The sequence below is a fragment of the Monodelphis domestica genome, chromosome 1 (assembly GCF_027887165.1).
Source record: "Monodelphis domestica isolate mMonDom1 chromosome 1, mMonDom1.pri, whole genome shotgun sequence".
NCBI lineage: Eukaryota > Metazoa > Chordata > Mammalia > Didelphimorphia > Didelphidae > Monodelphis > Monodelphis domestica.
In genome coordinates, this window is record NC_077227.1 from 499429558 (window position 1) to 499455901 (window position 26344).

The following is a 26344-nucleotide window of genomic DNA, read 5'->3' on the forward strand; positions in this document are numbered from 1 at the left end:
ATATTTAAGTTCCTACTAGGTGCCAAGCATTGTGCTAAGCAATGAGAGGACACATTCAAAAATTAACCCAGGTCCTGCCTTCAAAGTGCCTGCATTCTGGGAATTAGTAGCCAAAGAGAATATTGGGGCTTAGGACAGTTAGATCACAGCGGGGATGGAGTGGAGAGGCAAATGCTACCTTCCCCAGTCAGTAGACAAAAGATGAAAAATCTAACTGAGTTTAAAACAAGGTTTAGACAAATGCATGGATGAAAGGTCCATGTAACAAGTGAGAGGCTAAGGGAAATTAAGATGGTCTGTCATCTACGGCTAAAGGCTGCAGGTTCTAAAATTCCTTCCAATTCTAAAATCCAATAAGTTTACAATGATAGATTTGACAGAGGAAAGAGAAAAAGAGGAAGAACGAGAGAAAGAGAACCAGAAAGAGAAGGCAACAAGGGCAGAAGGAAGAAGAGGAAGGGAGATGATAGAGATAGTAATAGAAGAAAGAGATAGCAATAGAGAGATGATAGGCAGAAATAGATAGTTAGATATGCACATAGATATATGACCATGTGGTTACATATATCACACACACATTCTTTTATTCAATTCAGAGAAAATGAGAGCTTTGTTTGGGAAGACAGTGAGATTCTAGTACACACATGGCATTAAACCTACCCAATCAAGCTTCATTTAGCTAGAAAGAATCCTTCCTTCCCTTTCCTGAAGGATCCATTCAGGTATTAGCTCCTCCATGAAACTTTCCTTGATCTGCACCCACTTCCCAGATGAAAATATTCTTTCCCTTCCTCAAATTTTCAGAAACCATTTTGAATCTTCCTTTCACAGCTCCCTTAGCCCAAGGTCCTTCTCTCAGGTCTTATCATACATTATAGTTATCAGAGTAGTTTCCTACCACTCCCTCCCCTTCCCACCTCCAAATAGAATACATTCTCCAAGAGGGCAGAAATGGTATCATTTTTAAATCTTTGCATCCTGAGTGGTTTGAACTTAGTGGGCATTTAAAAAAAAATTGTTTTGCAAATTGAATTGAAATGCAGTGCTAATTTTTTTTTTTAAAGGATGAATTTGGAGTAACCTTTACATATTTTAAAGCTTTGCCACTACTTAGTCAGAGGCTGATTTCTTCACTTCTCTATCATATTAGCATATTATCATAATGTATCTTGAGCAATAGATAGTGTTAGATACTTCTGTGGACACAATATCTAGACAATGTAGTGAACTATAAAATGTAGTTTTGTTTGTTATTTTGTCCTTTGTGACTCTTGGTGAACCCCATTTGGGGTCTTAATGGAAAGATGCTGGAATGGCTTCCCATTTTCTTCTCCAGTTCATTTTACAGATGAGGAAACTGTAAAGATTAAAATTTAGGGAAACTGAGGTAGGTAAAATTAGTTTCTCTCTGCAAGGAGTATTATATTTTTATGAGGTTTATTCAAGATTAAGGATTAAAGAAAATACAGAATAAGAAAACACGTGTCTAGGCCACAGAGAGGCCTAGACACAACCTCACCTACATTATGAAAAGAGCCACGTCTGCTCCAAAACAGAAGTCCAAAAGACCACAAAAGCCTTTGCAATCAGGTTAAATCCCTTCTCGATCTCAGCCCACCTGAGAATTCAGTGAGATTGCAAAGCATTTTGGGGAAGTGGAGCAAGAGGATTGTGGGGATTGAAGTCCAGAGTTCAAATCCATTTTTTACAAAACTGAGGCAAACGGAGTTAAATGACTTGCCCAGGGTCACATGGCTAGTAAGTGTCAGAGGTTAGATTTGGAGTCAAATCTTCCTGCCTCTAGGCTTGGCACACTATCTATTCTACAACCTGGCTGCTCCAAATGTGGTTTAACTTCCACTGTAATAAAGTCCTCAAAATAAATACATATCATGAAAAAAAAAAGCACTGGATTTGGAGCCAGAGACCTAGGTGCAAATCTTGATCAAACTTCTTGTTTCTTTAAGGTCCTTTCTCTTTAAATCTATCATCCCATGATTTACATGTCAGGATCATACAGTGACTTTAGGTTATTTATTAGTTCTCAAACTCTACTGCATTCAAGTTCCATGTTTTCTCTGCATTGTAACAAATAATGCCAATGGAGTCAGCCAAGTGGCTCAGTGGATTGAGAGTCAGGCCTAGAGACTGGAGGTCCTGGGTTTAGATCTGACTTCAGACACTTCCCAGCTGTGTGACCTTGGGCAAGTCACTTAACCCCCATTGCCTAGCCCTTGCTCATCTTCTGTCTTACAATCAATACATAGGACTGATTCTAAGATGGACAATAAAACTTTAAAATATATATATTTTTTAAATAAATAAATAAATTGTAACAGTGGATAGTAGTACACAGACAGTGAATATGATAATAGTAGTAGTTCACATTTCCCTAGAGAGTTATGAGTTCTAAAATACTTTCCTCACAAACACATATACACATACACCCACATAAAAACCGACCTGTGAGATAGTATGAATGTTATTGTCCTCATCTTGCAAGTAAGAAAACTGAGGCACAGATTGTAGTGACTTGTTCATTGGTAGCAATGTGATAGTATAATAATTAGACTTCTGTAGCACCTACACTGTGCCAGGCACCATGCTAAGCACTTTACATTTATTATCTCATTTGATCCTCACAACCACTCTGGGAGGTAGGATTATTAGAATCCCCATTTTATAGCTGAAGAAACTAAGGCAAAAAGAAATTAAATGACTTGCCTACGATCATACAGGTAGCATGTGTCTGGATTTGAATTCAGATCTTCTTGATTCCAGGCCAAGTGTTCTATCTATCTGGCCATATAGTAGAAGAGCTCCAGACCCCGAATCAGAAAGCCATGGGTCCTAATCCTCCATTCCATTATTTGCTGGATTTGTGACTGTGGAGACGTTACTTAAGCTCCCTTTGCCTCAGTTTCTTCATTTGTAAAATGAGGGTAATGTTTGTATTATCTGCCCCCACAGGGTTGAAGCAAGAAAAATGCTTCACCAGTTGTAGTGCTTTAGTCATCTTACCTGGTATTGTTGTGTAGTGTAATCTGTACACTCACTAATGATTGTTCCTCATCACGTCTTAAATCTACTAAAAGTACTCTTTGCTGTTGTGCCTCTGCATGCACACTCTGAGCCCACAGTCATGGGACTTATTATTACAGACACATCATCATCAATAACCTTTTATTAAGCACTGACCTTGTCTAACGGTATTAAATCTTAAAGGTACAAAAAGAAGCAAAAGGCAGCCTCAAGGAATTTATGATTTAATTCTGGGAGGGAGATGACATGCAAACAAATATATATAAAACAAACCACATAGGAGAAATAATTGAAAGAGGGAAGGTCCTAGAATTAAGAGGGATTGGGGAAGGCTTCCTGTAGAAGGTGGGATTTCAGTTAGAATTTAATAAGGAAGCCTATAGACAGAATTGAGGAGGGAGAGTATTCCAGACTGGGGGATTGGGGGGAGGGGGCAGACAGACAGAGAAAATGGTCAAAGCAGGGGGCAGCTGGGAGGCTCAGTGGATTGAGAGCCAGGCCTAGAGATGGAAGGTCCTGGGGTCCTAGATGTCCTTAGACACTTCCCAGCTGTGTGACCCTGGACAAGTCACTTGACCCCCATTGCCTAGCTCTTACCACTCTTCTGCCTTAGAACTGATACACAGTCTTGAATCTAAGATAGAAGGAAAGAGACAGAGAGAAACAAAGATAGAGAAAGAAGGAAGGAAGGAAAGAAGGAAGGAAGGAAGGAAGGAAGGAAGGAAGGAAGGAAGGAAGGAAGGAAGGAAGGAAGGAAGGAAGGAAGGAAGGAAGGAAGGAAGGAAGGAAGGAAGGAAGGAAGGAAGGAAGGAAGGAAGGAAGGAAGGAAGGAAGGAAGGAAGGAAGGAAGGAAGGAAGGAAAAGTAGGAGGGGAATAGGTTATAAAGAGCTTTGAAAGCCAAACAGAGGATTTTGTATTTCATCCTGGAGGCAATAGGAAGCCACTGAAGCTTACTGAATATTGGGGTGACATTTTCAGACCTGTGCTTTTGGAAAATCATTTTAGTGACCAATCAGAGGAAGGACTGGATTGGGGAGAGACTTAAGGCAGGCAAACCCTCACCAGGTTATTGCAATGCTCCAGAAGGGAGGTGCCAAGAGCCTACACCTGAGTGGTGGCAGTGTCAAAAGAGAGAGGGGAGGCATATTTAAGAGATGTTTCAAAGGTTCAATCAATAGGCCTTGAAAACAGATTGAATTTTGGGGGAGGGGCTGTCAGAGATAGTGAGGAATCCAGGATCACTCCTAGATTGTGAGCCCAAGTACTAGGAGGATGCTGTTGCCCTCTATAGTTCAGGGAAGGTGGAGGGTCTAGGACAGGGCTTAGGAAGAAAGATAATGTTAGCACACACTTATACACATAAAGATAGCATACATATGTATATGCATATGTGCATTCATATATAAACATGACTGCATATACACTTGTATGTATACATGTAGGAGTATGCTAGTGTCAGGTCAAACTGGTTCTCAAGATCAATTATTGAATTTTTATTGTGAGTATTTATGTCTCAGAAATTGCCAAATACTACAAATCAGGGCTTAATTTATTTGTTGTTTTTGGTTTGGTCTTTTTTTTTTTGGTCTAGACTTAAGAAAGTAATGGAGGGGAGCAGCTAGGTGGCTTGTTTGCTTGAGAGCCAGCCCTAGAAATGGGCAATCCTGGGTTCAAATCTGGCCCCAGACACTTCCCAGCTGTGTGACCCTGGACTAGTCACTTAACCCCCATTGCCTAGCCCTTACCACTCTTCTGCCTTGGAACCAATACACAGTATTGATTTCTTCTTTTTTTTTTAATCCCTTACCTTCCATCTTAGAACACAGTTGGGAAGTATCTGAGGCCAGATTTGAATCTAGGACCTCCCATCTCTAGGCCTGGCTCTCAATCCACTGAGATACCCAGCTGCCCCCCACAGTTTTGATTTCTAAGATGGTAGATAAGAGTTAAAAAAAAAAAGTAATGGAGAAAATGGAAGATGTTAATAATATAGATTAAACTTTGAAACATTTCCAACATTTCAAAGATAATTTCTCCTTGGGAGAGCTGGTTGTTAAACATTTACCAGCATACACATGTATATATGCCTATTTGTGCATACATATAGATACATGTATGCATATACACATATTTGTTATTCTTCAGATGTCGCCATCATGTCTGACTCTTCATTACCCAATTTTGTTTTGTTTTGTTTTGTTTTGTTTTAACAAAGATACTAGAGTGGTTTGGCATTTCCTTCTCCAGCTCATCTTTCAAGATGAGGAATTGAGGCAAACAGGGTTAAGTGACTTGGCCAGGGTCACTCAGTTAGGAAGTGTAGATTTGAACCCAGAACCCCCTGTCTCCAGGCCTGGCTCTCAATCCACTAAGGAACCTAGCAGCTCCAATACGTAGTCTTCTGAGTTCACATGCATGTGACAAGGATCTTATTTATATAATGATCTCATTTCTATTTAAGTTTGATACCAATGCCCTGCACTACTCTAGAAAATGTTGAAGACTCCACATACAGCACACACACACACATACATGTATATACATCCAAACATATAGTACATATGTGTATGCAATTAAATGTATACATGTGTATAGATTTGTACATTTTCCCCCTTTGTTCTGTGAAAGATATTATATTTAGGACCCCCAAGGGACTTGGAGTTGGGAATGGGGGAAACATGTAACATTTCTTGCATTTTCTATGATAATTTCTATCTTCTTTCCTAGTTACTCATGAAAGCCAGAAGTGTGGCCAGTGTCTGAACATTAAGGCCCACGAGATGATGAATCATGTCCTCCGAGAGGTCATTCCAAGTTCTGTAGTGAGCAGTGAAGAACTTTGTCCTACTTGCTCAATTGCTCTACTTTTAAAAAGAAGCTTCATAGCATTTGTAGATTGAGTGTTTTTTAAAAGATTCTTGGATGAAGGAAGAAATGCAGTTACTTGTCTGTGATTGTTAGGGTCTAAACGCCAGACACTTAAATTAATCTGTTGTATATAGAGATGGTTTCATGTTAGTTTGTGAATGCAAGTATGAGTGTGTGCATACAGGTGTGTGTGTGTGTGTAGCCAAATATACACACGCATATATTCATTAGAACTGCATTCGATTGTCCTGCCCACCATCATTCTGCAATAACTTTATTAATACATCATAACTAAACCCAAATTAAAAGTTGTGAAAACTTGGTGTGATACTTTTCAGCCAATCATTTGTTTTGGTATTTATGCTATTGTTTCTTTGAAATCAATGGCCCCTGGAATTGGGAGGACCTGGGTTCAAATATGGCTTCAACCACTTTCTAGTCATGTGACAATGGACAAATCACAACCCTGATTGCCTGGCCCTTGCTGTTCTTTTTTCTTAGAATTGATTCTAAACAGAAGGTAAGAATTTAAGAGAACAGAAAAGGAAAGGAAAGAAGACAAAAGAAAAGAAATCAATGACCCATATAATACTTTCATATTGCATGATGGTTTTTATAGAACCTATTGATGGTATTGGGTATGGATTACTGATTAGTAGATGATAGGGAAATAGATGATTGATAGACAGATGGAAATAAATATGCGTGTGTACATATGTATATATTAATGTGCTTTAAGTATATATACACGTGGATGATTACATATGTATAAGTTGCACAGAGACAAAGTATTCCTATATAGTAACAAGATTATCACATGGACTATGGCTTGTTATGTCATATATCTGCATGCATACACATGCCCCCCCTTCCCCTTCAGCATCACACACACACACACACACACACACACACACACACACACACACACACACAGGAAATTAGCAAAGGATCCAGGCTAACTAGACATCCACAAAGCTCCCACAGAAACATAGCAACCAAACATTCAAAGATGAAAAGCTAGATGAGAGTATTTCATCAGGAACAAAGTTAAGGTTATTTTTCACTTTAACTGCCACATGCAGGGGGAGAGGTGGTTTTATTTGTTGAATGACAGAATTCTTGTTTCCTTTTCCTCCCTCTTACTTCCTTAATTCCATAATATAGAAATATTCTAGGGAAAAGATCTTTGCTTGCTTTATTAAAATGTTGGAAGAGATGTGTGTGTGTGTGTGTGTGTGTGTGCATGTGTGTGTGTGTGTGTGTGTGTGTGTGTGTGTGTGTGTGTGTGTGTGTAATCACAAGCCAAAAAAAATTCTCCCTAACAAAAGGAGAAAAAAAATCTTCGGCTGGTATCTGTTCCCAGACTATAAACATATTCAGCAACTTCCCGACCACATCATAAAATGCTCTCCTCCTCTCCATGTTCTCCCCACAGTTCATATGATTCATTTATAAATTGTGGAGAATCCTATTCTGTTAGTTAATGGATGCAGCCCTAAGACTCCTAGTTTCTGGAGAAGTCCACAAAAGCTTTCCTTTGTTGGGTGAACTAGCTCTGGTAGGCTTTTCACTGGGAACTGAATGGGTGTGTTCCATTTAGCTGCCGTTGGATTTTCAGTGCAAGAAATTGAAAGATGATACACTGATAGAGATCAGAGAGAGAGATGTTACCTCAGACACCAGCAAAGTATAAGCTGGCCTTATAAACAGGAAAGCACCAACCACAGTATTCTCAAACCATGAAATACAAGTAGGAGCTTGTGAACTGAAACCCAAACTGAGTCCAAGAATCAAACAATGGTCATTTTTTGCTCAAGAAGGTGACAGTCTCTAATTTTCCTACAACTGGTTTGGCTCAGAGAGCCCTGTTTCTTTCTAGTGGGTATAGATAGGACCCAAATAAATGGATATATAGGTCTTCTCCCTCTGCTCCCCAGCCCCCATGCATCTCATAGCTTCTGCCTATGAAATACGATTAGGTCATGTGTTTGGCTCTCTGTGCCACATTTTGCCTATGTCTAAAAGTAGGCAACTGGTTTTCATAAGTACCTTCTGATTTGCTCAAACTCTTGCACCTTCTGATTTGCCCAGACAAAGACCAGAAACTGAAATCCAGCTGAATTACCCGGTTGTATTTATTAACAAAGTGGCACTCAGCCAAAATGCTGAGCACGTCAGGACTATAACCTGTTCAGACATAATGGCTGCCTTTGTAAGAATATCTCTACATTTCTGCAACTCTACCCCCACCAGTTTGTTCAATGAACCAGAAATCATTTCTATTTCTTTGCAACCAGAAAGAAGAGATCAGTAATAAGCCAGGTGTGCATTTCTTTTGTAGCTTTTAAAACAGAATAACACAAAATATATAGCTATCTTCATTCTTCCATCAAAAATGACTCTGAGTCCCCTATATTGACCAGAAAATAAAGTACTCGACAATAACAGATTGAATGATACAGGACAGACATGTAGGTGAATTGTTTTTCAAAGTAGATTTTACTCAAGGAACTATATAATTTGATCCCATTCGATGCAATTGATGCCCTCAAAACTTAATGATGTACTCATTCCTGTTCTAGGCACCATGGAGGATATGTGAGAAGTCTAAAACACTACCAAGGGGTTAGCTAGGGGGTTTAGTAGATAGAGAGCCAGGCCTAGAGACAAGTTTCAAATCTGGTCTCAGACACTTCCCAGCTGTGTGACCCTGGGCAAGTCACTTAACCTCCATTGCCTAGCCCTTACCACTCTTCTGTCTTGGAACCAATACATAATATTAATTCTAAGACAGAAGGTAAGGGCTTTAAAAAAACCAAAACACTATTGCTATTTTTCTTAAGGGCTCATAGTCTAGTTGGAAAAATAACATACATATACACACAACACACTAAGAGCAAAATAATGACAGATGACAGTGTGAATAAGTCCTACAGTAATTAAAATGATATGGATGCTACGAGTTCAGAGAGAGGTGCCCAGCTCCTGTCCATTAGTATCTATAATACATCACTTCTGATAATTAAATAAACTTCAACATCTGTGGTATGACATATTCCACCATTTGTCTTGGTTTGAATTCACGATCCTCAAGAACAGAAACCAATGGAGTTTGATGCATCTGTCACACAAGAGATTTAGCCATTTAAAATAAGGTAAATGACCTCCCACGTGTGTACCACATATATACAACTCTGGACTTCAGCTCCTTCATCTAAGAAGTGAGGATTTCAAGGGCCTTCCAGCTGTAACATCTGGGTTCTAAGATGTCCCTTAGGTATGCTATTGTGCAGTCCATGTTGTCAGGTGCCCTCAGCTCTGCTTTTCCATATTCTATATATGTCTATATAATAGTTTCTATATTCTATATAGAATTTCTATATAATATTTTCTATATTCTATGTAGAATATTCTATATCTTTTTATATTATATAGCCTATATTCTAAGGTCCCTTTCAGCTCAAGTATTCTATGTTTTCTGTTCTACATTCCCTTTCAGCTCAGACATTCTATGTTTTAAAATCCCTCTTATTTCTACCCCCATAGGACTCTGTGACCTAAAGTCAGTCTATGTGCTGCACAGGTCCAGATGAGGGGCAATCTAAGAGCACTGGGCCAAGCTATAAAGGCTAAATGACTTGTAAAACTATTTCATAAGATTGTCAAATTTGTAGGCTTTGCTGAGAGTCTTAGAATCTTCTGAGATACTCAAGTGTGGATACTTGTCTGCAGGGAATTTAGGGATCATGGCAGCCAGACAGGTGTTGCTGGAGCCACCTTTCCAAGGTGAAGACCTTGCCACAATGATTTGCTTAATCAACTCTCTTTTCATTCCTTCATTCCACAAACATTAAGTGTATAATGTATAAGACCTCTCATGTTGGGCATTAGGGAAGATACAGAAATTAGACTTTCCTGCCCTAATGGATTTTATGGGAGGAAAAGATACTAGTTAGGTGATATAGTGAACAGAATGTTGAACATGAAGCTGGTAATATATGAGTTTAAATCCTATCTCACATGATCATCCTGGGCAAGTCCCTAAATATCTCTTAACCTCACTTCTGTCATCTGTAAAATGAAGATAATAGCATCAATCTCATAGGGTTGTGGTAACCAGGTGGCAACGGAGGCTAGAACCCTCAGCCTGGAATCAGGAAGATTCATTTTCATGATTACAAATCTAGTCTTGGACATTTACTAGCTGTGTCATTCTGGGCAAGTCACTTAATCCTGTTTGCCTTAATTTCCTCATTTGTAAAATGAACTAAAGAAGGAAATGGTCAACCAAGCCAGTATCTTTGCCAAGGGAACCCTAAATAGGGTCACAAAGAGTTAAAAATCGCTGAAACAGATGAACAAGAATATAGGGTTATTGTTTGGCTAAAAAAATATAATCCTTACTTTACCTTAAAACACAACATAAATGCTAGATCAGTGATGGTGAACCTTTTAGAGGGGTGGGTGATGTGAGAAATGTCTTCAAGGGCGAGTGGAGAAGAGTAGGGGAGCAGCCAGAGCTTCCCTCTGGCTTCCTAATAATGAACTCTGGCAAACTCTGTGCTGGGGCAATAGTGAATGTGCCCACAGAGAGGGCTCTGAGTGCCCTCTTTGGTATGCATGCCATAGGTTCACCACCATGGGCCTAGGTGATTTGTGACATCTAATAAGTGTCAAAGGTGAGATTCATACGAAGGACTTCTTAACTCTAAACAGCACATTCCTTTATTCACTACATGAGGCTGCCTGTCATATGCTGAAGAATTTCATAGGATCATAGATTTAGAATGGAAAAAGACCTTAGAGATCTTCTCATCCAGTGATTTCACTTTGCAGATAAGGAAACTGAGACCCAAAATGCCACAGTATCTTGCTCAAGGTCTTATAGGCAGTAAATGGCAGCTGAGAATTGAGCCCAATTATCTGATTATAAAACAGCATCCTTCCTATTGTTGTCATGTTATCTTATATATACATAAACAAATGTATGCTGTCACATACTGAATACATATATTTGGACATACATAGGCATTGTCTTACAAGTTTACATACACACCCCACGACCTTTCTCTGTATTTGGATGTTGATTATGTTTGTACCCGTCACAAAATCTCACCAGTGCATTATATATAAAACCTGCTTTGGCACCTTTTCAATTAAAGCTGATGACTAGAAATCCAGAAGTTAGACTGTTTGCAGAACGACATCATAGAAACAGACTCTTTGATGCTGCCAGCCCTGGAGTGAACGTTTTTCATCTCTTAGTACAGTATGTGGTTGCCAAGCATAGGATTAATTGCCACAATCTATTTCTGGTTCTCTCTGTCTCCTTTAGCTGTGAACTCTGACAACACAAGCAGCCTTGATGATCCTGTAGGTAGCAAAAAGAATGCTTTGAATTTACATAGCACAGGGAAGAGCTCAAAGCGAGGAGGTGAATGATTTGTCCATAGTCCTCTGGCACAGGAAGGGTTAGCACATGGAAGTTGCACATGTCCTTATTTCCAGACTAATCCTCTTTCCCCGTGAAACCACTAAAGGCATGTCAGTGGGAGATGACAGAAAAGTCCTGTCAGTTTCTTGCAATGAGTGACATAAAGAAGGGGGTAGAGAAAGAATTGGGAAGGCTTGGGGGCAAAGTAAAAGGCTCTTCTCCCTCTTGCTCATATCATCATAGAAGGTAGAATTGGGAGGGCGTTCTATAGTAAGTCTACACTTTGTCTTCTTTTAATTAAGCTGAACAGTGATCCTAGAGCCACTGCCAGGTTCTCTTTATATATATCACTATCGCATCGATTTCTATATATGAGTATCCTATGAATCTCTAACATAGTATCCTGTAAAAATCTGATACCTAGGTGGAACAGCCCATGGAATTCTTTTTTTTTTCCCTAACTCTTATCTTTGTTCTTGGAATCAATTTTAAGTATTGGTTCCAAGGCAGAAGAGTGGTAAGAGCTAGGCAATGGATGTTAAGTGACTTGCCCAGGGTCAGGCTGTTAGGAAGTGTCTTGGACCAACTTTGAACCCAGGACCTCTTGTCTCCATGCCTGACTCTCTACCCACCTAGCTTCCCTAGCTTATGGAATTATTTTTATTTAAGCCTTACCTTCCATCTTAGAATCAATACTATGTATTGGTTCCAAGGCAGAAGAGGAATAAGAGCTTGGTAATGGGGGTTAAGTGACTTGCCCAGGGTCACACAGCTAGGAAGTGTCTGAGTTCAGATTTGAAGCCAAGACCTTCCATCTCCAGGTCTGGCTCTCTATCCAATGAGCCACCTACCTACCCCAACCCATAGAATTTTTCTTTTTCTAAACCCTTACCTTCCATCTTAGAATCAATATTATATATTAGTTTCAAGACAGAAGAGCGATATAGGCTAAGCAATAGGGTTAAGAGACTTGCCCAGGGAACCCATAGAATTCTAAGCCTGAAGTGGAAAGAGCCAAGTTCAAATTTGATCTCATATATTTATTAGCTATTTGATTCTGAACAAGTCATTTAATATCTGTATCACCTTCCTTATCTGTAAAATAGGGATAATGATATTACCTACCTCACAGGTTTATGTGGGGATTAAATATGATAATAATTTTAAAGAGCCTGCTATATAGCAAACACTATATAACTGTGAGTTATGATTATTATTTTGAGACAAAATCAATCACGAATTTATTAAGTGCCTATTATGTTAAGAACAGAATGACAAAAGTTAAACATCCCCTGCCCTTGAAGAAGGATTATAGTCTAGCCTTGGTAAGAAATGTAGGCATAATTGCTGGTGGAGTTGTGAATTGATCCAATCTTTCTGTAGGGCAATTTGGAACTATGCCCAAGGGCACTAAAAGACTGTCTGCCCTTTGATCCAGCCATAGCACTGCTGGGTTTGTACCCCAAAGAGATAATAAGGAAAAAGACCTGTACAAGAATATTCATAGCTGCGCTCTTTGTGGTGGCCAAAAATTGGAAAATGAGGGGATGCCCTTAGATTGGGGAATGGCTGAACAAATTGTGGTATATGTTGGTAATGGAATACTATTGTGCTCAAAGGAATAATAAATTGGAGGAATTCCATGTGAACTGGAGCAACCTCCAGGAATTGATGCAGAGTGAAAGGAGCAGAACCAGGAGAACATTGTACACAGAGACTGATACACTGTGGCACAATCAAATGCAATAGACTTCTCTAGTAGTAGCAATGCAATGATCCAGAATAATTCAGAGGGATTTATGAGAAAGAACACTATCCACATTCAGAGGAAGAACTGTAGGAGCAGAAACACAGAAGAAAAACAATTGCTTGATCACATGGGTCAAGGAGGATATGATTGGGGACGTAGACTCTAAATGATCACCCTAGTGCAAACATCAACAATATAAAAATAGGTTTTGATCAAGGACACATGTAAAACCCAGTGGAATTGCTTATTGGCTATGGGAGGGGTTTGGGGGTGAGAAGGGAAAGAACATGATTCTTGTAACCAGGGGAAAATATTCTAAATTGACTAAATAAAATTTTCAAAAAAAGAAATGTAGGCATAAACAGTATAGATGCAAGACAACGAGCAGGAGGGAGGTGGGAGACCAGGCACTAGCAGCTAGCAGCTGAAATTAAGAAAGACTTCATTAGTTGAGTATTGAAGGAAACTAGGAAATCAATGAGGTCAAAGTGAGGAGGAAGTGTATTCCAGGCATGGGAAACAACAAGAGTATAGACACTAAGATAGAAGATAAGATTACATGCGAAACAGTAAAATCAAAATTTTAAAAGCCCATTGAGTTAGACAGTAGTATTATACTGGAAGAGCATTAATATATCCCCTGATGACCACAACCCACAGTGATATGGGAACAACTCATAGGATAATAGGAGAAGTGGGGAGAAGTACTAGCAGCTGGTAGGATAAGGAAAGCCTTGTACTCTATTACATATAACATTGTGTTGTATTGTATTTGGTTTTGTCCATGCCTTATTTTCCCAACTTCTTCAGTGCAAATGTATGTTTTATTTATCTCTGTATTCCCAGGGCCTCCCTCAGTGGCTCATAGAAATAATAAACATTTATTTAATACTTCTTGGTCCATATTTTATTTCTAAATATATGTTTCTTTGACTATTTATAATATCTGAATTCATGGCATAATGAAAAGGAAAAGACATTTCTTGGATGGAAAATTCCCTCCAGGCAGAGGACACTCCAACATTGAAACCTCCAGGAGTCCGTCAATAGTAATTCATGTTGCATTATATTAGTAATAAGGCAGCCTGGTGGTAATTGGTACAGTATGTAGAGAGTTTTTTAGGTAGAATAACTTTTAAAATGAACTTTGCAAAATGTCATGGGGCACAAAGAGAAGCCTAGATAGATAGATAGATAGATATTAAATGTTAATCAATTAATAGTTATTAAATTAATTTAAATTAAATATATAAATTTTTAAACCAATTACATGCAATAAATTTCCACATAAGTTTTCCTAAGTTTTATGATTGAACTTATCTCCCTCCCTCCCTCCCTCCCTTCCCTTCCCCCTCTCAGTGCTGCAGGTGATTAAATCTGGGTCATATGTGTATTATCATGCAAAACATATTTCCAAATTGTTCATTTTTGTTAGTGAGTAATCTTATAAAACTACAACCCCAAAACATAAATCCAAATAAACAATTGAAAAATAATCATCTGCTTTCATCTGCATTCTAATTCCAACAGTTCTTTCTCTGGAGAGAAAGGTCCAAATTTAGTGGAAAACTCATCTACAAAGATAAGAAGTGAATGTAATCCCCTCTCCGGACAGGAAACCAGTGACATCACATGGTAAAACTGCAGGAAGTTGTCATTGTTTGCTAAATTATGTGAGAAACTAAGATCTCTCCAGACTTGGAGAAATGTAGACAGCTATGGAAATGGACAAGAAACAAAGAATTCTGGATATGGAGTTAGCACACCAGCATTCAAGTCCTGGCTAGGTCCTGGCTACCTAAGTGATCCTCAACAAGCTAACATCTCTGAGCCATGGTTTCCTCATCTGCCAAATGAAGGAATTGGACTTGATTCCCTCTAAGGTCTCTTGCAGCTCTTAATTTCTAATAAAATCTTTGTAATCTATGAATCATACAATTCAGCCAAGCAAACATTTATTAAATTCCTTATTTGTGAGGCTCTGAGCATACAAAGATGAAAGTCAGTCCCTCTTCTCAAGGAATTCACATTCTATGAAGCGGTAGAGAAGGGAACATATACATAAAGAATCATGATACAAGAGAAAATCTGATGAAAGCAAAGAATAGGTCCAGGAAAAGCATTCTGGGCATGTGTGAGGAGGGAGAGATCACTTTCTGTTGAGTATTTCAGGGAACTCTTCATGGAAAGGAAAGGTCCTGAAATCCTTGAAAGAACTGAAGGATTTCTGCAATGGTTATGTGAAGGGAGGTGCCCAGGCCAGAAGTAACCTTTAGGAATTGATCATGACAGGTAGGATGAGAACAAGGAACAAATTGAAGTTTAATTTGATTGGAATAAATGAAGCAAGAAAAGGCATAATATGAAATCTGATTAGAAAGGAAGCCTTTTATTTATTTTATTTTTACAGGCTAAGAATTTTATGTTATCCTAATACGCGAAGGGAGCTGTAGTACTATAGAATTTTGAGCCAGGGAATAACCTGGTTACATAGATCCATTAGAAAAATTGATTTGGTAGTTGTGTGAAGATTAGATTGGAGAGGAGAAAGACTAGATTCAATGAGACCAGTTAGTAATTATGACCATAGTCCACTAAGAGGCAAGGAGGAATCTAAGGAGTATCAGGGGAATACCAAGAAGGTAATGGATCCAAAAGATATTGGAGGCATAATGTCAATAGTCCACCATATATTATTAAAGAAATCTTCAGATTAGAACTCTAAACTCAGAAAAAAAATCACTCTTGGTGACCTTTTCAGAGACAAAATGACAACTAACAAAGTTTACTTTACTATAATCCTTTAAGGATTACAAAATGTTTTCTTCCTAAGGACATCATGCAAGTATTCTGATCTCCACTTTACAGATGAGTAGACTGAAGTTCAAGGAATTAAGTAACTTGCCCCAGATCACACAGCTAGTTAATAAAGAAGTAGGAACTCAAAACCAGGCCTTCTGTGTCCAAATCACTATATCACACTGGCCAAGGTGGATGATGGACTTGAGTCAGTGTAGCTTTTCTGATATTTTGTCACTTTCTTTGATTGCCCAAATTTGCTTTGTTTGATTGGGTGTCTACACCTTCTCATGTTCTCTTCAGTGTATTCTCCCTTCCCCAGGGCTTCTCATCCTACTTCAAACCTAACTTTGTATAAATCCCCTCTATTTGAATAACTGTCCCAACACCGTTATCTTCACATCTAGATAATATTTCCCAAGACAGGCAAGGCTCAGGGATTCCAAGACCAGTTTGAAATGAGCCCATTGAAACTGCACCCTGGTCCTTCTGAAAGTACCCAGGGAGTATCCTGGAAGGAGCAGCTAAATCCTGCTAGGGCTCCAAACTTAGTTATTGCATAACCAACAGCAAAGAAAAGCTGTGAGTAGCTGAGTAAGTAAGGAGTTAACAACCCTCCTGGGGCATCCTGCAGCTGCTGCTAGCAATCCCATAATTAGGCATAATTAAACAACAGTTTCTTGAGGTGATGTTGGAAACTTAATTGGCTACAAACACCTGAGCGTCCATAGAGTGGGGTATATAACCCAGCAGCAGGAGGGCTGAGGAAAGGGAAGAGAAATCAGAGTGAGGGGATGGGAGAGTCCAATGGCATGTGGGGTTTTTGTTCCCTTCTCTCATCACAAAAGTTTATTTGATGCTATTCTCTTTCCAGGGATTTGGCACATGTCTTGGGCAAAGTTGCTAGACTTGTAGATTTAAAATGTCACAAAAGCAGGTGAGGTAAGGTGGAATAGTCAAAAGAAAGAGGTGGGGTAGAAAAAATAGCTATGACTGTCGAAGAAATCGGAGGATTTAGACCTGAAAGAAGTCTTAGAAATCATTTAGTCCAGAGGTCAGTAAACTATGGCCCAAGGGCCAAGTCTGGTGACGAGCCATACAAAAACAGGAAAGAGATTTGGCCTGCAGGCTGGTCTTTGCTGAATCCCTAATCTAGCCCAACTCCTTTACCTTGCAGAAGAGGAAACAAAGACCCAGAGAAGGTAAACCACTTGTCTAAGTCCACACAGAAGGTGGCAAAGCTAGAATCTGAACTTGAGTCTGTATTTGGTGTGCTTTTTCTTCCTCCATGATGTTCTGAGGCTGACAGAAAATTGTGCAGGTAAATTCTTTCATGTTTTCCTTGTTCATCTATAGGGGAGATGACCCTGTATCTCACCTTGAATTGTATTTATAAGTCATGGATGTGAATGACAAATCTTCCTTTGGAGATTCCCAACTCTTTAAAATCCTTGTTCCCCTTGGCTTCCCCCCCTCCCCCTTTAAACACTTACCTTTCATCTTAGAATCAATATTGTGCTTTGGTTCCAAGGTAGAATATTCATAAGGGCTGGGCAATGGGGCTTAAGTGAATTGCCCAGGATCACACAGCTAAGGAAATATCTGATGTCATATTTGAACCCAAGACCTCCCATCATCAATTAGAATTTATTCAAAGTATCTAATGTATTTCAATAGGATAATGTAGTTATTTACCAAATATTCCATGTATACCCTGGGAATACTCTAGGTTGGAACTCTCTGACATACTGAGAACTCATCTTTGTGTAGGGATAGATGATAGCGTGATTTGTCCATTTTTCATCCACTCTAATCTTTTTATACTATACAGGAAAATCATCATTAGCCTATATCTCTGTTTCTTCTGAACTAGAAAGCTAAAGTTCAAGTTCCATGTCTTTAGGCCCTCAATGTATACTGAATTTACATTATATAAATAACTCTTTAGACAGTAATCCATGAGTAATGTTAATAGCTCATTTATATAGCACCTTAAAGTTTATAAGTACTTGACCCTTGATCTTCACAAAAGCCCTGTAACGTAGGTGTTATTATTATCACTGGTATATGGAGTGCTCAGAGAGAACTAACACCTTTGGTCTGAGGGCTTGCTGAGCTCTTTTCAGGGCTGCCCATCCACCTTTGGTGTCTGCCTGTCACCCAACTCTCACCTGTGGCTCCAAGAAGCTGTACCTTGTGCAGGGGTCACACCCTGCTAAAACCCTCTCAGCAAACTGGTTAAAGGCAACCAACAGGTCTCAAAGCAGTCAGTGAATTAGGGGGAAATTCCCCCAAGCATGTTAAGACTCCTCCCAGCAATATGGAAAGATGAGAACAATTTGTTCCAAAGGTCATAAAGGTAAGCACTTAGAGCTTGGTCAGATATCAGAGATACCAAGGTCATCCATTGCATTCTGGGCCATCCCCCATAGTCCTGACTTTTATCTTACCCCTGGACTTAGATGACTCTGGGGAAAAAGAGTAAGGCTGACAACTTTGTGCAACTCTGCCTCACTTAAATCTAATTCACTTACAAGTCAAGACATCAACCTGTTCTAACTGTGGTCCTCTTTGAAAATGAAGAATGAACAACTATAACATCATTATCATCTTCATCCTCATTTTGCAGGTGAGGAAATAAGTTGGGGGGTTAAGTGTCTTGCCTAGGATCACACACCTAGGAAGTATCTGTGGCAGGATTTGAACTTGGGTCTTCCTGAGTCCAAGGCCAGCTCTCTACGTACTAGGCCAATGTCATGCTTAGGACCAATAGATAAGTGTCAAACACTAACGGGATCCATGCATGCTCAGATTCAATTGTCTATGTAAAGAGCAAGTGTCTTAGCACAGAGCAAGGCATCAGAGAACAACAGATATTTTTAGTACTAAGGGTAAAGAATCTATTATATTCCTCATTAATCTCTGCAAAGAACTTAAATGATCATAAATATACCTGAAGATCCAAGTTATATAAACTTGGAATTGAAGGGTCTTAGACTATCTAGTCCAAAATTCTGATTAAGTTAAAGATTCTCTTTAAAACATTCTTCCAAAGTGATCATGAACCTCTGCTTAACTATCTACAGTAACATGGAGTTCACTGTGATCTTTCAAGGCAACATACTTCATTTACAGTCAGATTGTATTTTTTTTTCTTGTGCTAAAATTTGTTTCCTTTTAACTTCCACTTTTTAGTTCCAGTTTTATTCTGTTGGGCCTACATTAAAAAAAAATATAATCCCTCTTCACAGAACAATCCTTCAAATATCTAACAACCATAATCATGTTTCCTTGAGGTCTTTTTTGTTCTAAGTAGCTATCTAACTTCCCTTAAAAGGAAACACAAAATTGAATTATTTTCTTAATTTCTAGGACATTGATTGGAAAGAACCTAAGAAATCAGCCAGTCCAATTTCCTCATTTCATAAAAGGAGCCTACAGAGGCAAAATAACTTGCCTAGTTAGTGGCAAAGCTAGAGGTATTGATAATTCAATTTGAGAGGATACTTTATGATTACTAAGCTTGATGTATATTTCTTGTTCTTCACAACCATGATAGGTAATTGAAATAACATCTCCGTTTTGCAGGTAGGTAAATGGGTTCAGAGTTTAAATGATTTGCCAAAGGTAACATAGAAAGTGACAAGACTTAAGCCAAACTTTGTGGCTCCTAATCCAAGTATTAGGCTGATAGGACCATAAAATTAGACCTTGAAGAGATATTAGAGATCATTTCGTCTGACTCACTAAAGAGAAGGAAACTGAGGCTCAAAGAGATTGGTTAAATCTCTATAAATCAATCAAGTGGCAGAAATAGAATTCAGACCTGGGCTCCAAATCTAGCAAGATTTCTTTCCAACGGTCTTTAATATATTCAAAACTTTGATTTAATTATTGCAGCACTTGTAACATTCAGATATTTAATTTGGCCATGAGAGAATTCTCTTCTTCCCATTCTTCTCACTTCACCCTCTGGTTTTGTTGACCAAAATTTACAGCATTGTCCTAATTCCAGTAGAATAAACTACATCAATTAACCAATAATTAGATTTCTATGATCAGTAGGCAAAAATAAATATTGCCATAATATCTAGAAGAGTTAGAAAAAGTAGAGCCAATCAACTAGCAACACTTAGCTTGTACCTGATGTTGAAGCCCGATAGAGGTAAGTTGTTGGCACCTCCAGAGAAAAGCAAGCTGGAGCCTGACCCAACTGTACCTGAATCCTAAAGTTATCTCTGGGAGCAAAGCTATTAGCCTCAGTATGGGAGCACTCCAGCCTTACAAGATCCTTTCAATACCACCTGGATGATATTTCTTATCTTATCATAGACCCCTGTACCTGTGTGTAATGTCTCAAATACTTTGGGAATTCAAAAGTAAGTCCATTTATTACTCTGAACATTGGAAATTTTTTTTTAAAAGTTACCAGACTGAGAGTTTGCAATTCTTAATTTACTATGCCACAAATCTACTCTGAAGCCCTAATCTCCTAACACCTGGGACACTGTTGATCAATAAGAATAAATGGTTTTGTGACACTTCCCAGCTGTGTGACCCTGGGCAAGTCACTTGACCCCCATTGCCTAGCCCTTACCACTCTTCTGCCTTGGAGCCAATACATAGTATTGACTCCAAGATGGAAGGTAAGGGTTTAAAAAAAAAAGAATAAATGGTTTTTCTGGAGATGGACATAACACAAGTCATTCTTCAAACACTATTATCTGTTGCTGTGTATAGTGTTCTCTTGGTTCCACTCATTTCACTCTCCATAATATTATATAGGTTTTTCCAGATTTTCTCAAAATTAACCATCACCATAACAATCATATGTCATAACTTGGTTAGTCATTTCCTAATTGATAGGCATCCCTTCAATTTCCAGTTCCTTGCCGTCACAAGAAAACTGCTTTATCTATTTCAGAACATATAGGTTCTTCTCCTTTTTCCCTGACCTCCTTGGGAAATTAACCTAATAATAGTGGTGTTGCTGTGGTTAAAAGGTATGTAGTACACAGATTTGTAACTATTAGCATAATTCCAGATTGATCTCCAAAAAGAAATGGTTGCATCAATTCCACCAACAGTGGCATTTAGTGTCCTCATTTTTCCATATCCCCTCCAACAATTGTCATTTGGATCTTTTATCATTTTAGCCTTCTGATACGTGTGAGGTATCTCATTGTTTTGATTTGTAGTTCTCTAATTGATAATGATTCAGAATATGTTTTCATGATTATAGTTTTGATTTCATCCCAAATCTGTTTATGTCTTTTAACCATTCATCCAGAAAATAGAAATAAGTATGACTTAGTTTTATATATACATATATCTTTTTGTCAAATGATGCCTTCTCTATTGGGGAGAGGGGGGAGGGAGTTAACTGAGTATTTTAATGTAACAAAAATTAATTTAAAAAAATAATAAATACTTGTTGAATGAATGAATGAAATATGGTAGAGTAGAAAGGTAGCAAGATTTGATATCCAAAATACATGGATTTGAATCCTATCCCTGACGCTTATTTACTAAATGACTAGGGACTAATGTTTCACCTCCTTCCTTATTCTCTTTTATAAAGTGAGAATATTATTAGCAGGATTACTGTAAGGAAAGGATTCCTATATACCTCAAAGTGCTGAGGGGCTGCTGGTAGTATTATTGATTGTTAAGCCTTTAGAATCTTAGTACTATATCTGCACAGCCATAGTGGGGGTTCATTTATCTCAATTGTAGTCCACTTAGAGTTCTTTAAGCCTGTTATCTAAAAGCCACTCTAACAGAGCTCACTGGGTTTAACAGTCAAAGAGAACTGCATTCCTACTGTTTTGAGCCCTCATTACTGAGACCAGATTCTATAGTTAGAGAAAAAGACACATCCTGCCCTCTCCCCCGCCTTTCCCCCACCCCCATCTATCTTGTACTTCCTCCAGAGCATGCCTTTGGTGTATGGTTTTTGGAGACCCCTTGCTTTCAAATGAAACCATCAATGGAGGTTGTTTCTAGAATCTTAAAGCTGTAGGGGACCTCAGAGATCGTCTCCCCTAGTCTTATTTTACAAGAGAGGATAACAATGCCCAGAGATGGGACAAGACTTGCTCAGGGTCATACTCGGTTCATGCAAAAGCCAAGGTTGAGATTAATAATATTAAAAGCTCACCATGCCTAAAAGTCACATGGGGGGGTGGGGTAGCTGAGTAGCTCAGTGGATTGAGAGTCAGGCCTACATGGGAGGTCCTAGGTTCAAATCTGACCTCGCTGGGGCACTTCCCAGCTGTGTGACTCTGGGCAAGTCACTTAACCCCCATTGCCTAACCCTTATCACTCTTCTGCCTTAGAACCAATACATAGTATTGATTCCAAGATGGAAGGTAAGGGTTTAAAAAAATCAATCAATAAAAATAAATGTCACATTTTTTATAGGTAGCCTTTCCCCCCTTTTTTGGGGATTTTACCTTCCATAAAAAGACCACAAAATATTTGGTGATCTTTTGCACATTTAATGTCATCTATCATTCTGGAACATCTAAATTGATCTCTTGAGGCAGCAAGGCAACACAGTGGAAAGAGAAGCAGGTCTGGAGTTGGGAGGATCTGGGTTCAAATATGATGAGATACTTCCCAACTGTGTACCCTTGCAAATGTCACTTAACCCAAATTATCTGGCCTTTGTCACTCTCCTGTCTTAGTACTGACACTAAAACAGAAGTTAAGGGTTTTGAAAAAATTAGTAATCAATAAATTGACTTCTCAAATAAAATCATGTAGGGGCCTGGTTTAAGTACCTTGTCCTTTATATGGGCCCCTGAATCAGGCCATTTGCCAACAACAAACATCTTAGGCTCTGGTGGTTAACCACATAAGATTTGGAATTGGAAAACTGCTATTCAAAGAAAGCATAAAAAAAAGAAAAGAAACCCCCCAAAACTAATTAAAACTAAAGCCTAGATCTTCCATTTAACTTGGAGAAGTCTTTTCTTCATCCTGGGTCTGATTCTTTAGCTACAAACTAATAGGTTAGGGCTGCATGATTTCTAGGATCCCTCCTAACTCAAACTGCCTCCTATGGCTGGCTTAAACTCATTAATCCTCCCTTTCCCAGTGGATTCCATCTTTCATGGGGAGGCTAGGTTTACCTTTCCAGGTGGCCTTATTTGCATATAGGACAACCAGATGGCACAGTGTACCTGGAGTCAAGAAGACCCAAGTTCAAATTTGACCCCAGAAACTTACTAGCTGTGTGACCCTGGGCAAGTCACTTAACCTTGTTTCCCTCAGTTCCTCATCTATAAAATGAGCTGAAGAAGAAACTGGAGAACCACCCCAATATCTTTACCAAGAAAACCCCAATGCAGTCACCAAGAGTAGGAAATGATTGAAACGACTGAACAACAACAAATATTTGCATCTTTCAGTAAAACTGGGTAGAGCCAAGGCCAGGCAGCTGAGGGTGTAACAATAAGTGTTGAGGAAAAAAAAGCAAGACTGACCTCATAAAATTAGTTCGAAGGCTTTGATTTCAACCCAGCTGAAACTGCATGCACCATAGCACATCCAACTGTCTGTTTTCTGTTCTTCTACAGCTGCACTCTTACTCCATTTAAGATGTCCATCCAACTTTATCAGAGCTAAAGTATGCTATCCAGTAAGCTGAGTTATTTAACTAAGACCTCTGAGCCTTTCCCCCCCAAAATGGGGATATGATTAAAGGAGAAAAAAATCAAAACCAGGAATGAATAAACAAGATTTCGTTCTTTAAGAAAGGATAACATCTAAATTGTACATGTAAAGGAATGGCTGTATTTTCAGACTAATTAGCATTCAGGGATCCTAGATATTCAGTCATCAATAGGGCAGAAAGTGACACATAAGAACATTATATTCTAGCAGATCTCTCCCTCCCTAAGAGCCAATGTATCAAATGGAATCCGTCCTATGATAACATTTAAAGAACATTTAACTTTCTAATTGCTTTATCATCATCTAGGGAGCAGCCTCGTATGATTTAAAGAATCCTAGCCTTAAAGTCAGGAGAAAGTGGTTGGAATCCTGCCTTCTCTACTGACTAGCAGTATAACTACAGACAAGGCACAACCTCTCTGAGCCTGTTTGTTCATCTATGAAATAAGGATAATAACACCTATTTCACAAAGCGATAAATAAGAGCAAAACAGATAATGTACATAAATGTCAGCTACTATCATGTTATCAGGTGGGGGTTTGGTCTCATCAAGATCTCCAGAAAGATGTCAGAATCTTCTAGACTTAAAGATGCAGTGAGGCAGTGTAGTAGATAGAATGTCTGACTTGGAGTTAGGAAGACCGGCATCCAAAACCTTGCCTCAGACAGTTGTCTCAGACACCTATTTGCTGTATGACCCTGAGCAAGTCACTTGCCTCAAGACTCAATTTCCTCATCTGTAAAATGGGGGTTATAATAGCACTTACCTCACAGAGTTGGTGTGAGGATCAGATGAGATATTTAAAGCCCTGTTCCTGTCTTTTGAACTTTAAAACCATGCTGCTTCTACTGTTGCTTCATCCTGGTACTTCCTCTCAGTGCCTGGATCTTCTACTATCCCTGTAGCCTACTCACCCTGGAATATCTCCTCCCAAGGCCTGCTCCCTTTCTCCCATTGTTAAGTTCCTCCTGGAGCAGAGAGACCTTACTTCATGCCCTCTCAGACATATTCTTGACTTTCTGGCCTCTAAAATCATGTCCCCTAAGTGTGAGTACTTTCCCCCCCATATCCTGCTTTTCAGCACCCTTTTGTGTGTTATCTTCCCCATTAGAACATAAGCACTTTGAGGCCAGGGAATGTCCTTTTTGTTTGTATCTTCATCAATTAGCATAATGTCTAACACATATATCCATAAGGAATATTTCCTTCATTTTTTGAAAACCTTTAAGTACTATATACACATTATTAATAATAAAATTTGACTTTTCTATAAGACTCATGGATACTTCAATTTTTTAAAAAAACATGTTTTTATTGATATTTTCTGTTTCTTCTCTCATTGAATTTATCCTATTCTTCCTTCTTTCCTTCCCAGAGAACCATCCCATATGACAAATTGTATTTTTTAAAGAAGAAAAAAAAATCATAACTGATTAGCATCTTGAAAAAGTCTGAAAACACATGCAATCTATAAAATCTGCAGACCTCCCACCTTCACAAAGGGATAGCTTTGGGGTATCTTCTCATATCTCTTCATTCAAGTCTCATTTGATTTTTATAATTTTGTTATTCTTTTTTTTGGGGGGGTAGTTGTCCTTTACATTTACATTATTGTAGTTCTATGTGGGTTGTTATCTTGTCTCAGTTTACTTCACTTTAGGACAGTTCATACATATCTAAGTTCTCAGTATTCCTCTTATATATCATTTTTACAGAGGAGCAGTATCCATTATAGTTATGTACCATAATTTCTTTGGCCATTCTTTAGTTGATGGTTATCTACTTTATTTCAAATTCTTAGATATCACAAAAAATATAAACAAAACAATGCTGTTATAAATTTTTGAATATATGTGAATTTTCTTATTTCTCAAGAAATAGGCTCAGTAATGGAGTCTCTAATTCAAAAGGTATGGACATTTTATTCACTTTATTTGCATAATTCCGAATCATTTTTCCAAAATGGTTGTAACATGTCACAGTTCTACTAGTGTTATATTAGTGTACCTATCCTACTACCCCATTGACTGTTGTCATTTTTGCCAATTTTTAGGGTTTGATGTAGAACCTCAGATTTGTTTTCATTTGCATTTCTCTATCAGTTAGGGGAACATTCTTTCATATATTTGTTAATATTTTGAATTATTTTTGATAACTTTTCATTCATATCCTTTGACCATTTATCTACTGGAGAATTGGTTTATAATTGACTGGAACTGGCTATTAGTTTATGTATATGTGTGTATATGCATATGAACATATGTAAATGTTTATGTATCTTGGCTGTAAAACTACTCCCTTTCTTATGCTGGATGCATTAGTATCTGTGCAAAAGTTTTTCAGTTTCAACTAATAAAAATTATCTCTTATCTTTTTAAATTTCCCTTATTTCTTGTTTGCTTAGGAATACATGGCCAACCCAAAGATATAAAAAGTATATGATTTGCTTCTCTTCTTTTTTAAGAATGATTTTTAATATTAAAGTTGCATATCCATTTAGAATGTAATGTGGAATATAGAGTAAAGTATTTCTCTAAGTCTAATTTTTGCTAAACTGCTTTCCAGTTTATCCATAAATTTTTAATCAAATGGGAAGTTTGTCCCTAGGCAATTTGTGTTTTCTACTTGATCAAAAACTGGGCTGTTGAGTTCTATTGTTTCAGAATCTCCCTTGTCTAATCTATTCCAATGATCTACATTTCTGTTCTTCAGCTAATATCAGTTGGTTTTGATGATTGCTGCTTTATAATATAGTTCAAAGTCTAAAA

The 26344-nt window shown here is 38.3% G+C and overlaps 1 long non-coding RNA gene across 1 annotated transcript in view; it reads left to right on the forward strand.

The window, feature by feature from the left end:
- Positions 1-6249, forward strand: part of LOC103101459 (uncharacterized) — a 32592-nt gene extending 26343 nt beyond the window's left edge. The window contains exon 3 of the long non-coding RNA XR_001626901.2: positions 5771-6249. This is a non-coding gene — a long non-coding RNA (uncharacterized LOC103101459). The remainder of the gene's footprint in view (positions 1-5770) is intronic.
- Positions 6250-26344: the final 20095 nt, after the last annotated feature.